This window comes from Papaver somniferum, chromosome 1, assembly GCF_003573695.1.
Source record: "Papaver somniferum cultivar HN1 chromosome 1, ASM357369v1, whole genome shotgun sequence".
Classification (NCBI taxonomy): Eukaryota; Viridiplantae; Streptophyta; class Magnoliopsida; order Ranunculales; family Papaveraceae; genus Papaver; species Papaver somniferum.
The window spans coordinates 13,549,440-13,572,839 of record NC_039358.1 but is presented as its reverse complement, the minus strand read 5'-3'; positions in this window follow the sequence as shown (position 1 = coordinate 13,572,839).

The following is a 23,400-nucleotide window of genomic DNA, read 5'->3' as shown; positions in this document are numbered from 1 at the left end:
TCTGGTTTTTATCGTTTTGTTATATTCAGTATGAAGACCCTTCTTAATGATTCTATGATTGTGAATAAGTTAGTTTTTATGTTCGTGACTTGCATGAAATCTTCTTCACATGATAAGTTTTTTCTTCTTTTTTAATCTTTGATCTTTGATTTTGATTCTATATGGATTTGAATGTTTACCCCACTCAAAATCATGAAATCTGATTCACATGATAGTCTTTTTGTTAGCTTTTATTGAATCCTGTTTCCTGTTAGTTACTGGTTGTGATATGTGATTTTGGTCCTTTCTGGATGCAAATGTTTGATCTTTGATTTTCATCCTATATGGATTTGAATGTTTACCCCACTCAAAACATTAAATCTGATTCACATGATAGTTTTTTTGTTAGTTTTTTTTAATAATTGCTTGAATCTTAGTTAATGGGTATGATCTTTGATTTTGTTTCTTCATGGATTTGAATGTTTACTTCTCTCAAAATCATGAATATATGTCCATGAATTACAGTAATCCGCGTCACATCTTTGTTGTAAGAAAAACAATTAATTCTTTGATTATCCTAATTGGTAATTAACCAAAAAAAAAGGTGATACTGAGACAATAAACAACTATCATTTATGTATAAATTGTATTCCTTCGCTTATGTCTATGTTTGGACTTTGTCTAGTCATCTATAATTCCTTTCTGAAATGAATTTCAACACTCAAGTTATTTAACTTTGTTCTTTTGACATGAATGGCACAACTTGACTGGAGTGGTACTCTCCCGATTGATCGTTTGGATGTATTAAGTGGAATATCATCTTTGATCCAGAAAAATGGGTTTCAGCCGTTGAGAATCTCCAACAGGGATTATGAGGAAGTTGTTGGAATCTTGCAACAATAAAAGAAACGTCAGATGTATCAAACAATAAATAAAAAAAAACTGTATCAAATAACTCTACCACGAATAAATTGATGAGGGCAGAATCACAGGTTCAACAAGCTTTCCTTAACACATTAGTTCACGGGTATACTCTGAAGTAATGCTAAACCCTAACGTGCGAAGATGTGTCCAGGATAAGACTGCCCGATATAACTTGAGTTAGCACAACGCAAGTTACCCACACTTGAACTCATCAACAGGGATGGAAGTAAAACGCCGCAACTAATATAAGAAGAAGAATAAGAAAAGTAGACCTAGAGATAGTTGCTGCCTGTGGGTTTTGAAAACAGAATTTCGAGTCATATTTATAGGATGAGATACCTGCAAATCAAGTTATGTTTTTGTTTTCTTCACAAAAAAGTAAAACTCGTAAAAAGAATTTCCCACAAATAAAACTCTTAAGAAAATATTTTTCGAATTAACTTCCTAAACAAAATTCCCCAAAAATAAAACCGAGTAGAAGAAGAACTTGGTGCATGGTATACGCGCATGGGCATGGGTCGAAACATGTATTTTTCGTCCCACCCGCTCCAGCCACATTTTTTTACAATATATCAAAGTCGATATCCATGTTAAAGCTCTTAGCAATTTCCAATCTAATATTATTCCATGAATTAACCTTCTTAGATGTTTTTACAATAATTGCCTTACTCTGATTCTTTTTTTTTTTTGAAAGTGAATTAGAGATACAAAGATTTGTTGGTTGAGAAGGAGAATTTTTTGTGAAACCCTCTTAAAGTTAAGTTTTCCAACATGAGCCTTGTGCAATCTCTGAAAAACTGTTCACAAAATGTGTCCATCTCAAATTTCCTTCTTTTAATCTTTTTACAATAAACAGTTCCCCTGAAAAATTCAACATACTTGTTATGATCATTGAAAACAAAATATATTCAATACCATGGTGGCATATCCAGTACCGACTATAATAAAAACTCTTTTTCGATTCTTTATGGAAATTATAATTCATTTAGATGATACCCACCAACCTAATAAGAACTTGAATAATATTTTTTGTGTTCTTTGTCTACTCATCAAATAAGCTACCGTTATATTTTCAAGATAGTAAAAAAATTTATATTCATAAACAATAGACACATCACGTATCCAAGGATTGCATTCTGGATGCATAATGCATTATGGGTCTATGCCCGTTTGGTGCATGCCAATATCGCATATTAACCATGCCATCTGATCCAAGGCTAGCAATTAGAAGTCGCGTATATTAACTAGGGAACAGAAAAAGGAGGAGAGTGGGGTAGTACAGATGAACGGTTATTAACGAATCATTCAAAGACAAATCCAACGACGAGTAAATAAACCTAATCAAATGTTATAGTATTAAAAGAGAGAAACAGAGATGCTCGTAAAAGTTTTCCACCTTTGAGGTTAGGGTTTCTCATGTATATCTCTTCTCTGTCATGTGTTGATCTGTATCTTTTAGTATTTCTTGTATGTTTTATTTTGATCTAAGTAATATAATCTCATAATAGTTGTTGTTGACGTTTCAGGTTTGTGGTTCTCATACACATATCCACAGGATAGGGTTTATCATCTACATCTCCACTCTGTCATATGTTGATCTGTATCTTTTAGTATTTCTTGTATGTTTTATTTTGATATAATTAATATAATCTCATAATAGTTGTTGTTGCCGTTTCAGGTTTGTGGTTCTCAAACACATATCCACAGGTTAGGGTTTCTCATCTACATCTCCTCTCTGTCATGTGTTGATCTGTATATTTTAGTATTTCTTGTATGTTTTATTTTGATCTAAGTAATATAATCTCATAATAGTTGTTGTTGCCATTTCAGGTTTGTGGTTCTCATACACATCTCCAAAGGTTAAAGTTTATCATCTACATCTCCTCTATGTCATGTGTTGATCTATATCTTTTGGTATTTCTTGTATGTTTTATTTTGATCTAAGTAATATAATCTCATAATAGTTTTTGTTGCCGTTTCAGGTTTGTGGTTCTCATACACATCTCCACAGGTTAGGGTTTCTCATCTACATCTCCTCTTTTTCATTTGTTGATCCGTATCTTTTAGTATTTCTTGTATGTTTTATTTTGAATATAATCTCATAATAGTCGTTGTTGCCGTTTCAGGTTTGTGGTTCTCAAACACATATCCACAGGTTAGGATTTCTCATCTACATCTCCTCTCTGTCATGTGTTGATCTGTATCTTTTAGTATTTCTTGTATGTTTTATTTTGATCTAAGTAATATAATCTCATAATAGTTGTTGTTGCCATTTCAGGTGTGTGGTTCTCATACACATCTCCAAAGGTTAAAGTTTATCATCTACATCTCCTATATGTCATGTGTTGATCTATATCTTTTGGTATTTCTTGTATGTTTTATTTTGATCTAAGTAATATAATCTCATAATAGTTTTTGTTGCCGTTTCAGGTTTGTGGTTCTCATACACATCTCCACAGGTTAGGGTTTCTCATTTACATCTCCTCTCTGTCATGTGTTGATATGTATCTTTTAGTATTTCTTGTATGTTTTATTTTGATCTGTGTAATATAGTCTCATAATAGTTGTTGCTGCCGTTTCAGGTTTGTGGTTCTCATACACGTCTCCACACGTTAGGTTTTCTCAAAGTTGTTGTTGCCGTTTCAGGTTTGTGGTTCTCAAACACATATCCACAGGTTAGGGTTTCTCATCTACATATCCTCTCTGTCATGTGTTGATCTGTATCTTTTAGTATTTCTTGTATGTTTTATTTTGATCTAAGTAATATAATCTCATAATAGTTGTTGTTGCCATTTCAGGTTTGTGGTTCTCATACACATCTCCAAAGGTTAAAGTTTATCATCTACATCTCCTCTATGTCATGTGTTGATCTATATCTTTTGGTATTTCTTGTATGTTTTATTTTGATCTAAGTAATATAATCTCATAATAGTTTTTGTTGCCGTTTCAGGTTTGTGGTTCTCATACACATCTCCACAGGTTAGGGTTTCTCATCTACATCTCCTCTTTTTCATTTGTTGATCCGTATCTTTTAGTATTTCTTGTATGTTTTATTTTGAATATAATCTCATAATAGTCGTTGTTGCCGTTTCAGGTTTGTGGTTCTCAAACACATATCCACAGGTTAGGATTTCTCATCTACATCTCCTCTCTGTCATGTGTTGATCTGTATCTTTTAGTATTTCTTGTATGTTTTATTTTGATCTAAGTAATATAATCTCATAATAGTTGTTGTTGCCATTTCAGGTGTGTGGTTCTCATACACATCTCCAAAGGTTAAAGTTTATCATCTACATCTCCTATATGTCATGTGTTGATCTATATCTTTTGGTATTTCTTGTATGTTTTATTTTGATCTAAGTAATATAATCTCATAATAGTTTTTGTTGCCGTTTCAGGTTTGTGGTTCTCATACACATCTCCACAGGTTAGGGTTTCTCATTTACATCTCCTCTCTGTCATGTGTTGATATGTATCTTTTAGTATTTCTTGTATGTTTTATTTTGATCTGTGTAATATAGTCTCATAATAGTTGTTGCTGCCGTTTCAGGTTTGTGGTTCTCATACACGTCTCCACACGTTAGGTTTTCTCAAAGTTGTTGTTGCCGTTTCAGGTTTGTGGTTCTCAAACACATATCCACAGGTTAGGGTTTCTCATCTACATATCCTCTCTGTCATGTGTTGATCTGTATCTTTTAGTATTTCTTGTATGTTTTATTTTGATCTAAGTAATATAATCTCATAATAGTTGTTGTTGCCATTTCAGGTTTGTGGTTCTCATACACATCTCCAAAGGTTAAAGTTTATCATCTACATCTCCTCTATGTCATGTGTTGATCTATATCTTTTGGTATTTCTTGTATGTTTTATTTTGATCTAAGTAATATAATCTCATAATAGTTTTTGTTGCCGTTTCAGGTTTGTGGTTCTCATACACATCTCCACAGGTTAGGGTTTCTCATCTACATCTCCTCTTTTTCATTTGTTGATCCGTATCTTTCAGTATTTCTTGTATGTTTTATTTTGAATATAATCTCATAATAGTCGTTGTTCCCGTTTCAGGTTTGTGGTTCTCATACACATCTCCACAGGTTAGGGTTTCTCATCTACATCTCATCTGTGTCATGTGTTGATCTGTATCTTTTAGTATTTCTTGTATGTTTATTTTGATCTAAGTAATATAATCTCATAATAGTTGTTGTTTCCGTTTCAGGTTTGTGGTCCTCATACACATCTCCACAGGTTAGGGTTTCTCATCAACATATCCTCTCTGTCATGTGTTGGTATGTATCTTTTAGTATTTCTTGTATGTTTTATTTTGATCTGTGTAATATAGTCTCATAATAGTTGTTGTTTCCGTTTCAGGTTTGTGTTTCTCATACACATCTCCACACGTTAGGGTTTTTCAAAGTTGTTGTTGTCTTTTCAGGTTTGTGGTTCTCATACACATCTCCACAGGTTAGGGTTTCTCATGTACATATCCTCTCTGTCATGTGTTGATCAGTATCTTTTAGTATTTCTTTTATGTTTTATTTTGATCTAAGTAATATAATCTCATAATACTTAGTCTTTTATGAACAAATAATTGCTTGAATCTTTTTTTATGTTAGTTACTAGTTGTGAACTTTGATATTGGGTTTAACATCTAGTTGCTTGAATCACAACTAGTAACTAACAGGAAACGAGATTCAAGCAATTATTTTGTGTTTAACATCATGATATCTGATTTTTATCGTTTTGTTAGATTCACTATGAAGACCCTGCTTAATGATTCCCTGATTGTGAATAAGTTAGTTTTTATGTTCGTGACTTGCATGAAATCTTCTTCACATGATAAGTTTATTCTTCTTTTTTAATCTTTGATCTTTGATTTTGATCCTATATGGATTTGAATGTTTACCCCACTCAAAATCATGAAATCTGATTCACATGATAGTCTTTTTGTTAGCTTTTATTGAATCCTGTTTCATGTTAGTTACTGGTTGTGATATGTGATTTTGGTCCTTTCTGGATGTGAATGTTTGATCTTTGATTTGATCCTATATGGATTTGAATGTTTGCCCCACTCAAAACATTAAATCTTACTCACATGATAGTCTTTTTGTTAGTTTTTTTTTAATAATTGCTTGAATCTTAGTTAATGGGTATGATCTTTGATTTTGTTTCTTCATGGATTTGAATGTTTACTTTCCTCAAAATCATGAATATATGTCCATGAATTACATTAATCCGCGTCACATCTTTGTTGTAAGAAAAACAATTAATTCTTTGATTATCCTAATTGGTAATTAACCAAAAAAAGGTGATAGTGAGACAATAAACATCTATCATTTATGTATAAACTGTATTCCTTTCCTTATGTCTATGTTTGGACTTTGTCTAGTGATCTATAATTCCTTTCTGAAATGAATTTCAACACTCAAGTTATTTAAATTTGTTCTTTTGACATGAATGGCACAACGTGACTGGAGTGGTACTCTCCCGATCGATCGCTTGGATGTATTAAGTGAAATATCATATGTGACCCAGAAAAATAGGCTTCAACCGTTGAGAATCTTCAACGCGGATTCTGAGGAAGTTGTTGGAATCTTGCAACAACTGAAGAAGCGTCAGATGTATCAAACAATAAATAAAAAGAACCGTATCAAACAACTCTACCACGAATAGATTGATGAGGGCAGAATCACAAGTTCAACAAGCTGTCCTTAACACATTAGTTCCCGGGTATACTCTGAAGTAATGCTAAACCCCAACGTGCGAAGATGTGTCCGGGATAAGACTACCCGATATAACTTGAGTTAGCACAACGCAAGTTACCCACTCTTGAACTCAGCAACAGGGATGGAAGTAAAACATCGCAACTAATATAAGAAGATGAAGAAAAGTAGACCTCGAGATATCGCTGTTTGTGTGTTTTGAAAACAGGATTTCGAGTCATATTTATAGAATGAGATACTTGCAAATAAATTTAGGTTTTTGTTTTCTTCAAAAACAAGTAAAACTCGTAAAAGGAATTTCCCACAAAATATGTTCAAGACCACGATGGCATATCCAGTACCAACTATAATAAAAACTCTTTTTCGATTCTTTATGAAAATTATTCTTCATTTAGATGATACCCACCGAGCTAATAAGAACTTGAATAATATTTTTTGTGTTCTTTGTCTATTCATCAAATAAGATACCATTATATTTCTAGATAGTAAGAAAATTTATATTCATAAACAATAGACACATCACGGATCTAATCATTTTTTCCTTGTTATTCTTCTTATTAGAGACCACTTGTCGATCCTCATAATCTTCTGATCTTGTTGAAACATTACTCGTAAAACTGTTTTTCTTATGCTGACCACCAACCACAGTTACATAGGTTCTCAAACCCTGCAAACCCAGTTTCCATGCCAATCTGAATCCAATAACCCTGGTCTTCTCCGTTGTGAAGATGATGTTCTCACCATTTTTGTCGCGAGAATTTCGGACATTCACTCACCTTCCTGATAGGAATCAACATTTAATGGGTCATTTGTTAAAATCATCTTTTACTTTTAGATTGATGTTATATTTTTTCACCTGGCTAAAAAGAATACCACCACTCTCCACCACATCATCCATTTTTGACGTTGTATTTTTGTTTTTTAAATCAACAGAAGAAGTGTATTGGGGGAAATCATAATCGAAAAATTGCAATTGCTAATACCATATTTAAAAGACATGATATCAATGGTAAAGTGAGTTTTTAGGAAAATTTCCTTATCGAAGATGCCATTAAACCCTCTTTGTTACTACATCTCATGTTCACTATACAATCACCATTTTATCATCTTAAATCTTTACCATTACCTTTATCAAAAGTCTTCTTAATTCCTAATTTCCTATCATCTTATTAATGAACATAGTTAATGGTTTTATAACCTCTCACAAATTTTAAATCATACAAATCGATGATATATTTTGGAGTGGTAGTACTAAAAAGAGTTGATAATATTTTGATGATTAAAAGGAAAAAGATTAAAGAATTGATATGGGAACTTGGTGGTAACATATATTCAAAAGCTATTGATGATGATTGAATTGGTTTAACTCAATAATACTATCAGATGATATGCAAGAAGAACCACAAAAAATCAGAACTTGAATAATATGTCCTATTAAATATGACTTTGACATGTTTGTTTTTAAATATAAAAATTAAAGAGATGGAATAGCCAAGTACTATTTTAGTAAATTAAATAAAACATTTTTAATAAGAAACTGGATTGGATTAGAAAGCTAAACAGATCCCATGGAAATGTGTTGAGTAATAAACTTGAGGATCAGTTACTTAAAATTCGAGTGACAATTTTTTTTTTCTTTTCTTATGAGGAAGAAGTTCTTGTATTCAAATATCAACGTAAATGAGGATTGTTTTCGCACATTTCACATGATGCATGATCAAAGATGCGTCATTTGTATGAGAATCTCGTTTTGCGCGTGTATGGCATGTTGGCTAGAACTGAAATTGCACAACTATATGTGGTGCATCACACTAGTGAGTGGCTGGCAAGAGCGATATTGCACCACTATGATGCATTACGTCAGTGATAACATCGGTCTTGAACAGGATATGCACCACTATGGTGCATTACTCGAAATTTATTATCATAAAAGTAGGTAGACTTAGCCTATGTCTAATTGAACTATCGTTTGTATTTTGTAAAATTGCTAATAACACATATATAGGGAAGGGGTGTTGGTTGAAGGTGAATTAGGCAGAGATACATTCTTAAACTAAGGTGAAAAAACATCAATATTACATGTGGATTATTCTAAGGAAAGATAAATTACGCACATTCTTGTGCATATCTTGCGAAAAAACCTTTGGCCTATAGGAATTAAGATTTGCTTGACTTTGGGCTTGCAACATGAGGGATTTAGATGCGAGTCTCGATCATGATGAACAACGGTTCGCCATTGATACCTTCAAGGTACATGGTACGATAACTACAGTGAGTTAAAGCATTAGAGGTCCAACACCTTGTCTCTCATATCATCTAGGGAGGTGATTGCGTTATTTTAGTAACTTGTATCATCTAGATCAGCATTGCGATGCAAAAGATGATTATTTCCATACTTGATGAGGTAGTTGCAGTCCATTTATTGAGCGCTCATACTTCTTATCAATTCATTCGACGTAGATATGCACCAATTGTGAATATTTCATAGCTAGGAAACAGAGTTAACTGGTATACAAGTTAGGCGAGCTTGCATAAGCCACTTGTATCACAAGGATGATGCAAGGAAAGAATGATATGAGCCTGACTAATGCACCCTTATCACGATCAAGATAAGTTCATCCCTTCAGATCAATGCAGAAGCGCAAGATGAAAATAAGATTGTAATGGCATAAGTAGAAGTCTTTGTCATGCCTTATGCTCGAACAAGACAAGGAAACCAGTGATGTACGTAAAAGTAAATCTTCACTGGCATTTATGGCCTTGCAAAGCATGCTTGGAAAGGAAAATCGGCAGGAATTTTCTTGGTGAGAAGTGAAGTTCGACGATCTGGTCATTGTGTTATGAGTGGCTATTCAGGGAGTTTCGTCATGGAGGGCTTGGTTCCGTTCGCAAAATTTTTCGGTCAGTCACAAATTAATAAGGGCTTGGTTTTTATCGTTTTGTTAGATTTAGTATGAAGACCCTGCTTAATGATTCTCTGATTGTGAATAAGTTAGTTTTTATGTTCGTGACTTGCATGAAATCTACTTCACATGATAAGTTTTTTCTTTTTTTTAATCTTTGATCTTTGATTTTGATCCTATATGGGTTTGAATGTTTACCCCACTCAAAATCATGAAATCTGATTCACATGATAGTCTTTTTATTAGCTTTAATTGAATCTTGTTTCCTGTTAGTTACTGGTTGTGATCTGTGATTTTGGTCCTTTCTGGATGCGAATGTTTGATCTTTGATTTTGATCCTATATGGATTTGAATGTTTGCCCCACTCAAAACATGAAATCTGATTCACATGATAGTCTTTTTGTTAGTTTTTTTAATAATTGCTTGAATCTTAGTTAATGGGTATGATCTTTATTTTGTTTCTTCATGGATTTGAATGTTTACTTCCCTCAAAATCATGAATATATGTCCATGAATTACAGTATTCCGCGTCACATCCTTGTTGTCAGAAAAACAATTAATTCTTTGATTATCCTAATTGGTAATTAACCAAAAAAAAATTAAAGGTGATAGTGAGACAATAAGCAACTATCATTTATGTATAAATTGTATTCCTTCGCTTATGTCTATGTTTGGACTTTGTCTAGTCATCTATAATTCCTTTCTGAAATGAATTTCAGCACTCAAGTTATTTAACTTTGTCCTTTTGACAGGAATGGCACAATGTGACTGGAGTGGTACTCTCCCGATTGATCGCTTGGATGTATTAAGTGAAATATCATTTGTGATCCAGAAAAATGGGCTTCAGTCGTTGAGAATCTCCAACGGGGATTCTGAGGAAGTTGTTGGAATCTTGCAACAATAGAAGAAACGTCAGATGTATCAGACAATAAATAAAAAGAACCATATCAAACAACTCTACCACGAATAAATTGATGAGGGAAGCATCACAGGTTCAACAAGCTGTCCTTAACACATTAGTTCGCGGGTATACTCTGAAGTAATGCTAAACCCCAACGTGCGAAGATGTGTCCAGGATAACACTGCCCGATATAACTTGAGTTAGCACAACGCAAGTTACCCACACTTGAACTCAACAACAGGGATGGAAGTAAAACGCCGCAACTAATATAAGAAGAAGAAGAAGTAAAGTAGACCTAGAGATAGTCGCTGCTTGTGTGTTTTGAAAACAGAATTTCGAGTCATATTTATAGGATGAGATACTTGCAAATCAAGTTAGATTTTTGTTTTCTTCAAAAACAAGTAAAACTCGTAAAAGGAATTTCCCACAAATAAAACTCTTAAGAAAATATTTTTGGAATTGATTTTCTAAAGAAAAATTCGCCAAAAATAAAACCGAGTAGAACCCCGCTCCACCCACATTGTTTTACAATATATCCATGAGCACATGGTTATATAATGGAGCACCTCTTTAGATTTCCACAGTGTGGGACTAAAGGTTCCATTTCATTTATTAATAAATGAGTGAGTATCCTTAGACCCTTAGGTCATGAGATCAAACCACATCAAGACCAAAAATCCATTTATTAAATAACTCATTTTCTCCAACAGGAGACCGTCTTATACTCACTTGCCTCCGAAATGTGATCATGGAGATATTTCCTAATTCACTTTTGGAACAGTTTAGGTCTAACGTCTTTATGGCCAAGTACCGTTTGACTAGATTGTCAACGGCATTTGCAGTTATGTTGGATCCACCTGAAAGAGCTATCAGGTTCTCATTGATTGATGGGTTGGATATCTTGACTCTATCCAAAGAGGTAGCTTATCAAGGGCATTCGCATGTTAGTTTTATTTTCTTTGGTATGTTATTTTTCTTGCACCTGTTGTTAAGGTTGTTTAGGATGTCTTTTTATTCTTTTCCCTGCATGTAGCTGGTCTTGCACCTCTTGTTGAGAATGTTCGCCTTCATGACCGTGAAAATGTACCCAGATCTTTCGAAGTTAATGTAACTAATAATACATATGTGGAACATAGCAACTTCGTCCATTTGTATGGCTTCCTGAACCCAGTTGATGGAAGAGAGGTTTGTCGTGTGACTTTCAGAGTAGATGCATGTTCTTTCAGTTTGGGATTCTTACGTATGAGAGATGAAGGACCTGACTTCCTTGAAATTAGGGACAAGCAAATTTGTTTAGCTGCTGTAACTGTGGACAGGCTTGTTGCACCGGTACCATTTTTCTATCTCGATATTTCAGAATTCAAGGCAATGATGAAGTCTCATGAGGGCCATGTCTCACCTGATCTATTATAGCTGACTTTTGGTAAGACCAGCACTTATTTTGATTTATATTTTGATATATATTGAAGATTTAGAGCGTGTTTGGTACAATTTTTAAAAACAGTTTTCAAAAATAGTTTTCTACTATTTTGAAAACATACCCTTTTTTCCTTGTTTTCATTTTCTAAATTTTTTTTGGTAAGATAAAAACAGTTTTTGAAAATGAAGGAAAATCAACTAAATCAGATCAAATGTAAAGACTCGTCTAAGAGATAGTGATATTGGCCATGATTCACTGACTTGCATTCCCCTGATCTCTTACTTTGTTCTGAAAAGAAGAAGAAGGAATAAAAATAAAAAAGAGAAAACACAGAAAACAATAATTTGTTGTTTTCATTTTTTTTGTTTTCAAAAACCGAAAACAAGTAGAAAACATTTTCTGAAAATGTCCTTACCAAACATGTTTTCTCCTGTTTTCTGTTTTCTCTGTTTTTAGAAACAGAAAACTGTTTTCAAAAACTATACCAAACAAGCTCTTATATTTTGATATATTTCTGATACATTCTTGTGGTTTTTATTTATAGGTGATCACCAAATTATTGTTGAGCTTAAGCCTTTCTTTAAGATGTTCTATTCTACCCAGAGTTTGGTGTATCAGAAGGAACCACATTACATGTATGACCTTGATGATGATCTTGATGAAGATGGTTTTGTTTCACTTCCTGCTTCCCAGTTTGGTTATGGTTCATCAACCAGTTCCGACTCTGATGCTGAGAATCAGAAAATCCGATGTAATTATGGAGGTGCAGGGCTAACGACCCTGATCAAGACCAGGAAAGGGGAATGGTCTTGATCAGGGTCGTTAGCCCATGCACCTCCATAATTAACATCACTCCAGGAAATGAAGTCTGAACCAGGGAGTCTTTTGATGCGATTACTTTTTATCTGTAGTGAAGTCTGTCTGTTAAGTCTATACTGTATTGGGTTTGTGATAGTTTGTCTTTGTTGTTGAGAGTAATCCTACTTTAAGTAAGATGATTTCTACTGATGCGGATTTTTATTACTACGAAACCTTTTAAGCTTGTTAAGGATAGATCTGCAGTTGCTTATGGTTGTGCATGCATTTGGTGATTATTGATTTTCGTTTCCGTAGTTTGTTTTTGTTTTTGTGGACTTTTTCTTATTTTGTGTTGTTGATAACTGAATCAGGGTTATACTTTGTATTATGATTCTTAGGCTCTTAGCCATGGAATCTTGATAGAATCGTTCCCCATGAGCCACAAATTCCATCTGCCCCCAACCGGAACCTATGCTTGGTGTTTCAACGTGAAAGAGGTGTTGCCTGCTGAGTGAAAGTATTCATGTTAATTTAAGGAACAAAAGCATGATTGCTAAGGAGGGTACCGCTATTGGCTGGGCAGACACCAAACAAAATAATCCTGGCCGTCTTTAGCAAATCCGGTATCAGCCTTTAGCACGAACGATTATGTTAAATATCCAAGGAACAAAACGCTGTGAAAAATACATGCAAGTTAAATCCAAATAGAGATTTAACCGTAGGGGAACATTCGAGCACGAGATTTCGGACTTAACTAAATCGTCGAGCAGATATTTGTCATGGTTAACTGCATTATGCACCAGAAATTTATATTTTAATGGTTCACGAGAAAGACAACCAACATTCGAGAAGTGGATTAAAACTATATACTTGCCTAAAACAGTTTTCATCTGAGATTCCAGTTCAACTCGATTTGCAACACGACCGCGGCATCCCTTACAGTGACCAACACGAATTTTTATGGTACTACCAACAAAAAAATCATGTCCACTCTTCTGTCTTCCTCCAGCTGCATCATTGTTTGCACAAACAGTTAGCAGTGGAACTTCCTTTTTATAAGCAAGAAATAGAATTCTAATGAATGTGATAATAACTGTTCCTGTAGGTATTACGCAAAAGCCAAGAATGATACCTTTTAATGCAGAATATTAGAATCATTAAACTATCAGAATAATACAGTCAAATGGAGGTCCTTCACTAGGAAATCTTCTTGGTGAGGTGGGGATACGAGCTGCATCGGTAGAACTTCCACATCTCGAGGACGGAGAAACCTATAAAAGCAGTTATGCAAGTATGAATTGAATAGCACTCACAAGAAATATGCATATTACCAGCAAGAGAAATGAAGAATTAATCATGTTTACTTGGATAAGAAATGTTACACGAAATAAAATCTATACCAATAAGAAGCTAACTTCTAGATTTTACCTTGGCATCACTATGCAAGATTGTGCTCTCACACAGATAAAACCAGAACGCTCCATGTGATGGCTGTCATTTATGAACAATGTTCCTCTGAATATTTATATGTTCTACAGGACCTTGTTTCCCCTAATGATTAGCGAGGAAATAGTTATGCCGAGTAAAACATAACAAAAGAATCCCCAAGCTCACATAAGAAAGTTTTCCTCGATTGAATTCGAAAGAACCTACTTTGCAAGGGCCCATTAGAATCTTCACAACATCTTTCACAGACACAGTGTTTTTCGATTGATCTAGAGCAGTATTACTCCTCTCAATCTTGTATTTGATCTCCCTCAATTTCACTCGTGCAACATCAGGTTTATCTGGGTCTCCCTTCAGTATCCGGAGTTTTTGACTCTCTAAACGTATAATTACCCCAAAGCTCATGTTACTGCACCAGATACATGATGAAACGCATTATACATGCAAATTCAATGATGCGATACAGTAAGAATTGTACTGTCAGATATTGATAAGTGTCATAAGATAGCATGTATCCTTTTCTTACTCAAGCATAACAAGGTTATGCAACTCATAATCCCCAAGTCTGGTGACCCCAGCAGTTACTTCAGAGCTGTCCACAGCATGTTCAGCAAAGACACGGATCTGAATAAACCAACACGCAGATTAGCAATCAAAAAGTGTTCATAGTGGGTTACTAGTCCTCGATTCAGGTATTTGACTCTTGAAAAAGCTAAAGGGATACTTACATCTTCTTTAGTTACGTCAGACAGAATGATGAGTACATTACTGTTAACCTTAATGACCATACCGGTTACACACTTGTGAGCACCAAAGACAGCCTTCACATGATCCCCGGGATTGAAGGATTTGCAAACATATTTTTCATTGACAGCAACTGTCGTCTGCAGAAAATGAGATATGAAAATGGCTAAGCGTTTTCCACTAACATACTATTTGAATACAAAACAAATAGGCAGGGGTAAGTGCTTACACACAGGCCCTTCACTCTTGGGCTAACATGGACATTATCTTCCTCAACTTTTTCAAGCTATCCCATCAGATTTTTGAGATCTCCTTTAACAACAATGACTCTATCACCCTTCTTAAAGTGGTTTTTTTTTCCTTTTTCTAGGTGAAGTGGACATACTACCCACAACTCCATGCCCAGTCTCGGAAAATTTCTCAAGCTCATTAAAAGTTGGTTGAGTGTTTTGATAATCTATTGACTTCATTGATACAGTTTTACTATATAGGAAACCATCTTTAAACATCTTTCCATCAATTACACTGAATTTAATATTAGTGCTTCGTCCCTTTTTATAGTCAACTGGGATATTAAGGTTCCTGACAATTGTGAAGAAATAAGATAGTAAGGTCTTTATAATAAAAGATTCAAAACACATGAACACCTTAAGTGAAGAAGAGTTGTAGAGAAGGTTGCTTGAAGAAATTTGAGAAGAGTTTTATCTGCTTTACGCCACTGAAGAAATAGAGGATTAGGAGCGTTGGTTCGGGTTTCTGCATTAAGAATTTCTGCTGCAGGAGGTTGGACTGATGAATCAAGGAAAGAATCGATCTCAAGAGAAATAAGAAGAGAATTGATTTGTTTCTTCCATATGAGGAAGTTTTCATCATCAAGCTTGACTGTGATTAACTGCAGCTGTTTTTCAAGGTTTGGATTATCATAAGTGGTGGTAGGAGTAGCCATAAAAAAGAAGCGGAAAATGGATTAAAGACCTGGGTAATTGGGTAATAATTCATTAATGAATGACATACAATGATGACCGATCCTATATGATGGGAACTTAGAATAACATCCTAAGAATAGGACTACACTGAAGAATAGAGTACTGAAAGTTGCATTTACTGTTTAACAAATTTATAATACAACACACGATGGGGTTTTGAGTTTGGACGGCCAGATAACATTTTGAGAAACAAATATTATATCCTACTATCCCATCTCATCTCAGCCAACCGGATGTAAGAGTTGTAACCTCTTTTCATCATGAATATATTTTGAGTGGGTTCCCTCCTCATAATTAGAATAAATAAAAATTAAATTAAATGTGAATTTTTTTAAAAAAACCATTAGATTTAATTGAACCTTTAATTGTCTGTTTACATTATATTCTTCATCTACGAATAAATAAATATTTTAATAAATTAATATATAAAACACCAAAAAATCTTTAAAATCAAGAGTCATAAATTTCAGTCAAATCCACAAAATTAAACGAAAACTAAGTTAACTAAGTTAATCTTCAGTCATTGAAGAATTGTAAATAAACACACCAATTATAAAGCAAATTCATAATAATCAATTGTCTTTTTATTTAACCAAGAAGAAAATTAAATTAAAGAAAAAATAGTAAAAAAATAAAAATAATTTATAAAGAACAAAAACTTATAGCATACCCAGACGAGAAACAAATCAAAGCACAAAACCGTTAATATGAAAACGTTTAGTGAAAGAATCGCAACCACCATTTCCGATTCCTATGAATTTTCCCCTTCAATTGATAAACATATGCAAAGAATCATAATTACATAACGAGTTGTGCATGTTTCTTCAGCCACGTCTGATACATAAAATCGTTGAATCGCCTTCTCCTAAATTTTCAGTTGATATGAGATGGAAAATCAAGAGTGGATAAAAAACTCATTTAGTTGATGTATAATCTACATCACTTAGGAATTTGAACATGTGAAGTATGTTGGTCAAACTTCAACATAGAAGTCACTAACAAGCTGGTTAGGACAAGATTAGGAAATTGATGTAATCCTAAGGGAATTAGAAGTCATCTAGTTCTAAGAAAAGGAAAGACATGTAATAAGGTAATAGGACTAGGAAAAGAAATCCATAGTTCTATATATATATGATCACCAAAGTTGTGGTTGATCATAAGAGCAAGATTAAGAGCTTTATGTTTAGTTTTGAGTGATTTTCTAAACATCAATAAAGAGAGTAGTCTTTATACAAGCTAAGTTTGATCTTGCAGTTGCCATTAATTGGTATCAGAGCGAGGTTTCTGAGCCATGGAAACCGAAACCACCATTTTGGGTGCAAAACAGTTCACGCCAGCATCAATACAAGTTCCAATCCTCAACGCCACAAACTACACAGTATGGGCCATGAGAATGAAGGTACTGATGAAAATCTACAAAGTTTGGGAAACAATTGATCCTGGTATATTGGACCCAGACAAAAACAATTTTGCCATTGGATTACTCTTTCAAGCAATACCAGAATGTCTTGTTCTACAAGTTGGTGAACAGGAAACTTCAAAGAAAATTTGGGATGCAATAAAGGCACGTAATCTCGGAGCTGATCGAGTTAAAGAAGCCCGTCTGCAAACCTTAATGTCTGAATTTGAAAGAGTGAAGATGAAAGACACTGATACTATTGATAGCTTTGCAGGAAAGCTATCAGAGATAGCCTCAAAAGCTGCGTCACTTGGACAATCCATTGATGAAGATAAACTGGTAAAGAAGTTTCTCAATAGTTTACCAAGATCCAAGTATATTCATATCATAGCTTCTCTCGAACAAGTCTTAGATTTAAAGAAGACTAGCTATGAAGATATAATTGGAAGATTGAAAGCATATGAAGAGAGAATCCTTGATGAAGAAAACAATGGAGAAACTCAAGGAAAACTCTTGTACACAAACTCTTACCAACAAAACTCTGCGACAAGAGGAAGAGGTCGTGGAAGAGGTGGTAGAGTAAACAGAGGCCGAGGAAGGGGAGGAAGGTTTAACTCACAAGATAGAAAAACAAGTCAGAATGATCAAAACCAAGGGAAAGAAAAGAAGTATAAATCAAACATTATTTATTGCAGATGTGATAAACCAGGACACTTCTCCTCTGTATGACCTGAAAGAATACAAAAGATGGAAGAAGCAAATAAGAATGAAACAAGGGAAGCAGATACAGCTCTTTTCATGCACGAAGTTGTATTCTTAAACGAAGGGAAACTAATACCAAAGAACTACGAATCAAAGGATGGAGAAGAAAGAATCTGATATTTAGATAATGGAGCCAGCAATCACATGACTGGTAAGAGACACTACTTTTCTGGACTCAATGAGAAAATCAAAGGACAAGTGAAGTTTGGGGATGGATCTTCTGTAGAAATTGAAGGGAAAGGATCAATTCTATTTCAGAGCAAGACCGGAGAACAGAAGCTTGTCACAAACATCTACTTCATCCCAAACTTACAAAGTAACATTCTAAGTTTAGGACAAGCTACAGAAGTTGGATGTGATGTTAGAATGCGACAAGATTATCTAACAGTTCATGACCCAAGTGGAAGACTTTTAGTTAGAGTCTCACGCTCACAGAATAGACTCTACAAGATAAGTCTCATGATTGGAAGGCCATTGTGTCTGAATATGAGACTGGAAGATCAGACATGGAAGTGACATGCAAGATTAGGACACATAAGCTTTAGAACTTTAAAGGCAATGTATCAGAACAAGATGGTTCGAGGACTACCACAGATAAACGATGAATCAAGGATCTGTGAATCATGTTTAGTTGGGAAACAAACGCGTCAAGGTTTTCCAAAAGCAACAACATTCAGAGCCTCAAATCCATTAAAGCTTCTTCATGCTGATATATGTGGTCCTATTACACCACAATAAAACGGAGTGGTGGAGAGGAGAAACATGACTCTAATGGAGATGACAAGAAGTTCTTTAAAGGCTATGCAGGTACCTAATTATCTATGGGGAGAAGTTGTACGACACTCCACATACCTAATAAACAGGATACTACGAAAGCTCTGAAAGACATGACTCCGTATGAAAGTTTGCGAAAGAGAAAACCAAACATAGATCATTTAAGAGTGTTTGGTTGCAAAGCATACACAAAAGTTGATTCTGAAACTCTTAAGAAACTGGATGATCGATCTCAGACTCTTGTGCATCTAGGAATTGAGTCTGGATCCAAAGCTTACAGATTATTCAATCCAACAACGAAAAGAGTAATAGTGAGTCGAGATGTGGTATTCGATGAAAAATCAAACTGGAACTGGAAAGAAACTAATAATGGACCAAGTAGGGATCCAGGAATGTTTCACATGAGATGGGGTCAAGTAATTGATGAAGGCGAATGACCCATAATCATCAATACCAATGGAAACAATGATGTTAATCAAGAAGAAGCAGAGATTGATTCAACGAGATATAGAAGAAATGTTGGATGCCTAAGATACTTGTTACACACAAGACCAGACTTGGCTTTCTCAGTGGGAGTAGCTAGTCGTTATATGCAAAGTCCACGCAAATCTCATGGTGACATCATGAAGCAAATATACCTAAAAGGAACAATCACGTATGGATTGAAGTATGGTCGAGGAGGATCAAAAGGAATTGTTGGGTATAGTGACAGCAGTCATAATATTGACCAAGATGATGGAAAAGGTACAACTGGTCATATATTTTATCTAGGTGAAGCACCTATTACATGGTGTTCACAGAAGCAAGACACAGTAGCTCTGTCATCATGCGAAGCTGAGTTCATGGCCGCAACAGAAGCAGCTAAACAATCAATATGGCTTCAAGAATTATTGGGTGAAATCAAATGAAGAGAACCTGAAAAAATTCTCATCAAGATTGATAATAAGTCTGCAATTGCACTCACGAAAAATCCAGTGTTTCATGGGAAGACGAAACACATTCACAAAAGGTATCATTTCATATGAGAATGTATCGAGAAGGAGATCATCAACATTGAACACATACCAGGAACTGAGCAGAAAGCAGATATATTGACAAAGGCATTAGCTCGGATCAAGTTTGAAGAAATGAGACAACTGATTGGAGTACAAGATATGTCACGGGTAAGGTTGAAGCTTAACGGGGAGAATGTTGGTTAAACTTCAACATAGAAGTCACTAACAAGCTGGTTAGGACAAGATTAGGAAATTGATGTAATCCTAAGGGAATTAGAAGTCATCTAGTTCTAAGAAAAGGAAAGACATGTAATAAGGTAATAGGACTAGGAAAAGGAATTCATAGTTCTATATATATATGATCACCAAAGTTGTGGTTGATCATAAGAGCAAGATTAAGAGCTTTATGTTTAGTTTTGAGTGATTTTCTAAACATCAATAAAGAGAGTAGTCTTTATACAAGCTAAGTTTGATCTTGCAGTTGCCATTAAAGTAAATATCAAAGCCGTAGTGTGGATCTACGAAAAATTTGAGAGAAATTGTTAATTTCGAGAAAATGGGTAATTTTTGGGTAAGCGAAATAAAGGCTCACGCAAAATTTGGACTGAAATATCGAAGAATGTTCATTTATATTAATGGCTTTTACAAAGGACAAATACCAATCTTTTATCACTCTAATTTTTGATATTTTAAAAATAATATCATATACCTGTATGTACCATTTGTATTAATCCCACAAAAATTACTAAGAACTAATAAAAAATATGTTGGACTCGGCCAAACCAGAAGATACATCAGAGGCCAACTATACTTCCACTAGAGGCAGCAATTAAATACCACGTTACCTCTTTTCTCTTTTTTGATAAATATTATTAGAACACGATATTATAGGTGATTTTGGTTTTTTTAAGGTTCACCATGTTAGTATATAATGTTGCAATAAGTACTGTTATGGCATGGGTTATCTCTAGAATTTTGGTGACGTATATGGCTAAGTTTATTATGTTTGCGTAGACATTATTTTGACTTGAAACAAAATAGAGAATTCTCTAAGAATTGAATGATTAAAAGGCTGGACAAAAAAATTACATCAGCCGTAAACAGTGTCGTTATGGCACGTGCTTTCTTTCAGCATAATGGTCTGAATACAACATAAAACAATATCGAAGACCACCAATCTTTGGGGATCGACTAAAAAAGTTATTATTTTAGGGAAAAATAAAATAATTTACCTGGCATTTTTATCAGAAATTATTACTTTAATCAATCACAAGTGTAACCGAATTTATAATTATTTGGTTGATAAATGTTTTAGATTTTCATAACTATAAATTCTCATGGATCAAATAAGTCTTACCATAATTTGTAATATTATTATGATAAAAAATTATTCCGACTCATGTTGTACCGTTACGGCACGGATTATTTCTAGTACTTTACATAAGAAACGGACTTCTCTGTTGATCATGTTTTATCCATTATCAAAAGTAGGATTCTTACATGCGACAATATGGGGATCTGAATTTCGTACTTCACGGCAACTTCACTTAGTTGATGTAACTAGAAACGGGCTTGTCGCGCCGAAACCAGCTTGGTATCTTGATATTGCATCTTTTAGGAGGATGATGAGTCCATTTGTGGGGTATGTCTCAACAAAGCTGCGAATGATTTTTGGTAAGTCCAACATTAAGTACTACCTCCATCTTTTATTAAGAGTCCCAACTGACAAAGTCCATTTATGGGAAATTGTAAGAAATGTCATGAATAAATCTTGACTAACCTATTTAATTATGTTATTATTAAATTTAAAATTAATATATTAAACACTATAAATTAGGTAACATTATTATTGTAGAAATGTTTTAGGAAAATAAAATATATTGATTTTATTACGAAAATAAATAGATAGAAGTTTTATTAGGAATTTTATAGATGTTCATAGATATTTTTATTTAAAAAGTGAATGAAGATTAATATGAAAGATATTGAATAATTTTGTTCCCATATATATAATGGTTATACTATTTAATATTTTGGATTGAATTTGTATTAAAAATAATTTTATGATTATAAAAAATAAAGAGTATATTTGATAGTCTAACAGAAAAATACGTGTATAAACAACACAGAAAGATAAAAAAGACAGAGCAAAATAGAACACAGGACAGTTAATAAAAGATAGAGAGAGTACTTAATTTTAAATGAATGGTTTAGCAAGTACAACAAGTATCTTTTTTTTATTATGAGAAATGAAATTTTATTGAACAATTTAGAAGGTTCGTACATAGAGTAGCTGTTTAACAGAAGAGTTAACCCATATATTTCTCTAAACATAATTTATCAACCCTGACCTTCATAGATATAACATCTGCTACGTTATTCCTGTCTCTCTTAACATGAGAAATTTTGAGATTCGCGAAAGAGGAAGCTATTGTTTTGATATCCTTGATGATATAATTATTCTCCCACGGTACTTGATGTTAAAACTATTAATAGATTTAACAGGTGAACTTGTTGAAGATTCAGTGATTTAGCCCACTGTACTGCTTCTAGGACAACCAAGCATTCACCAGCCTCTGGATCAATCACTCAGTCTGCATATGTTCCTTTGGCCGCTCCACAAGTTCCTGTTATAGACACAAGAATCATATTTGTTTCATTAAAATTAGATAAATAATCAAATGATGCATCGATATATATTACAGGTATGTTATAAGTTGCATGATTTATAATACTAGAGCCTGCATTAGAGTTAAGTGTAACATGGTCTGAAGGACTGAAATTGATAAGATGATGTCTTATCCTATGGACAATAGATATATGATTTATATTCTTGTTTGAAAGTTGCATTCGCATATATTCTTCCAAATAATCCAGCTTCCCACCATGAGTTTATTCATCCATTATTTATGTTCTGAGATTGTTATATTCTGACTCTGAATTGTTAGTTAGGATTTCCTATATCTTTAAGCTAGGCAAATTGAAACCAATTTGAGAAAAGTGACAAGCTTACCTTTTCAGAACTGTTCCATTCACTCAGTTGTGCCTTCCTTGTGGTAGGTTGTATTTGATCAGGCTATGTTCATGATGCAAATTCTTGGATATTGCATTAACATTTTATGTGTTTTTGTTCTGGGATTGTTTTTTGATAATATTGCATTTATTTTGATTTATATTTTGATATATGATAGCATAGTATCAATGGTGATATGAGATCTATTCTTCTACAGTGAAGATGAATAAAAGTCATTACAGACTTGATACTATGTCTGAGTATTGATACAATGATTAACCAACATATTAAACTAATTGTACGCATGTGTATGATACACATGAGTGCATTAACATAATTACAAAAACTTCACATGACTAACTGTTAACCTGCAGTGCAACATACTCTTTATCCATCACCACCGCATTGACTTTAGCTGTAACACCATCTTCAACCAAACAGTTGAGTCTGTGTTAGTATCCCCCCCTCAAGCTGATGGGAGGATCAATCACATTCATCTTGAATCGGAACATTGAAAATATGCATAGGCTTGTTAAAGATGACTGCAAGTTGATCCAAAGTGCTGACATAGTAAATATCTAAATCTTTACTCTGCACCAACTTTCTAATAAAGTGATATTCCAAATGAACATGTTTCAT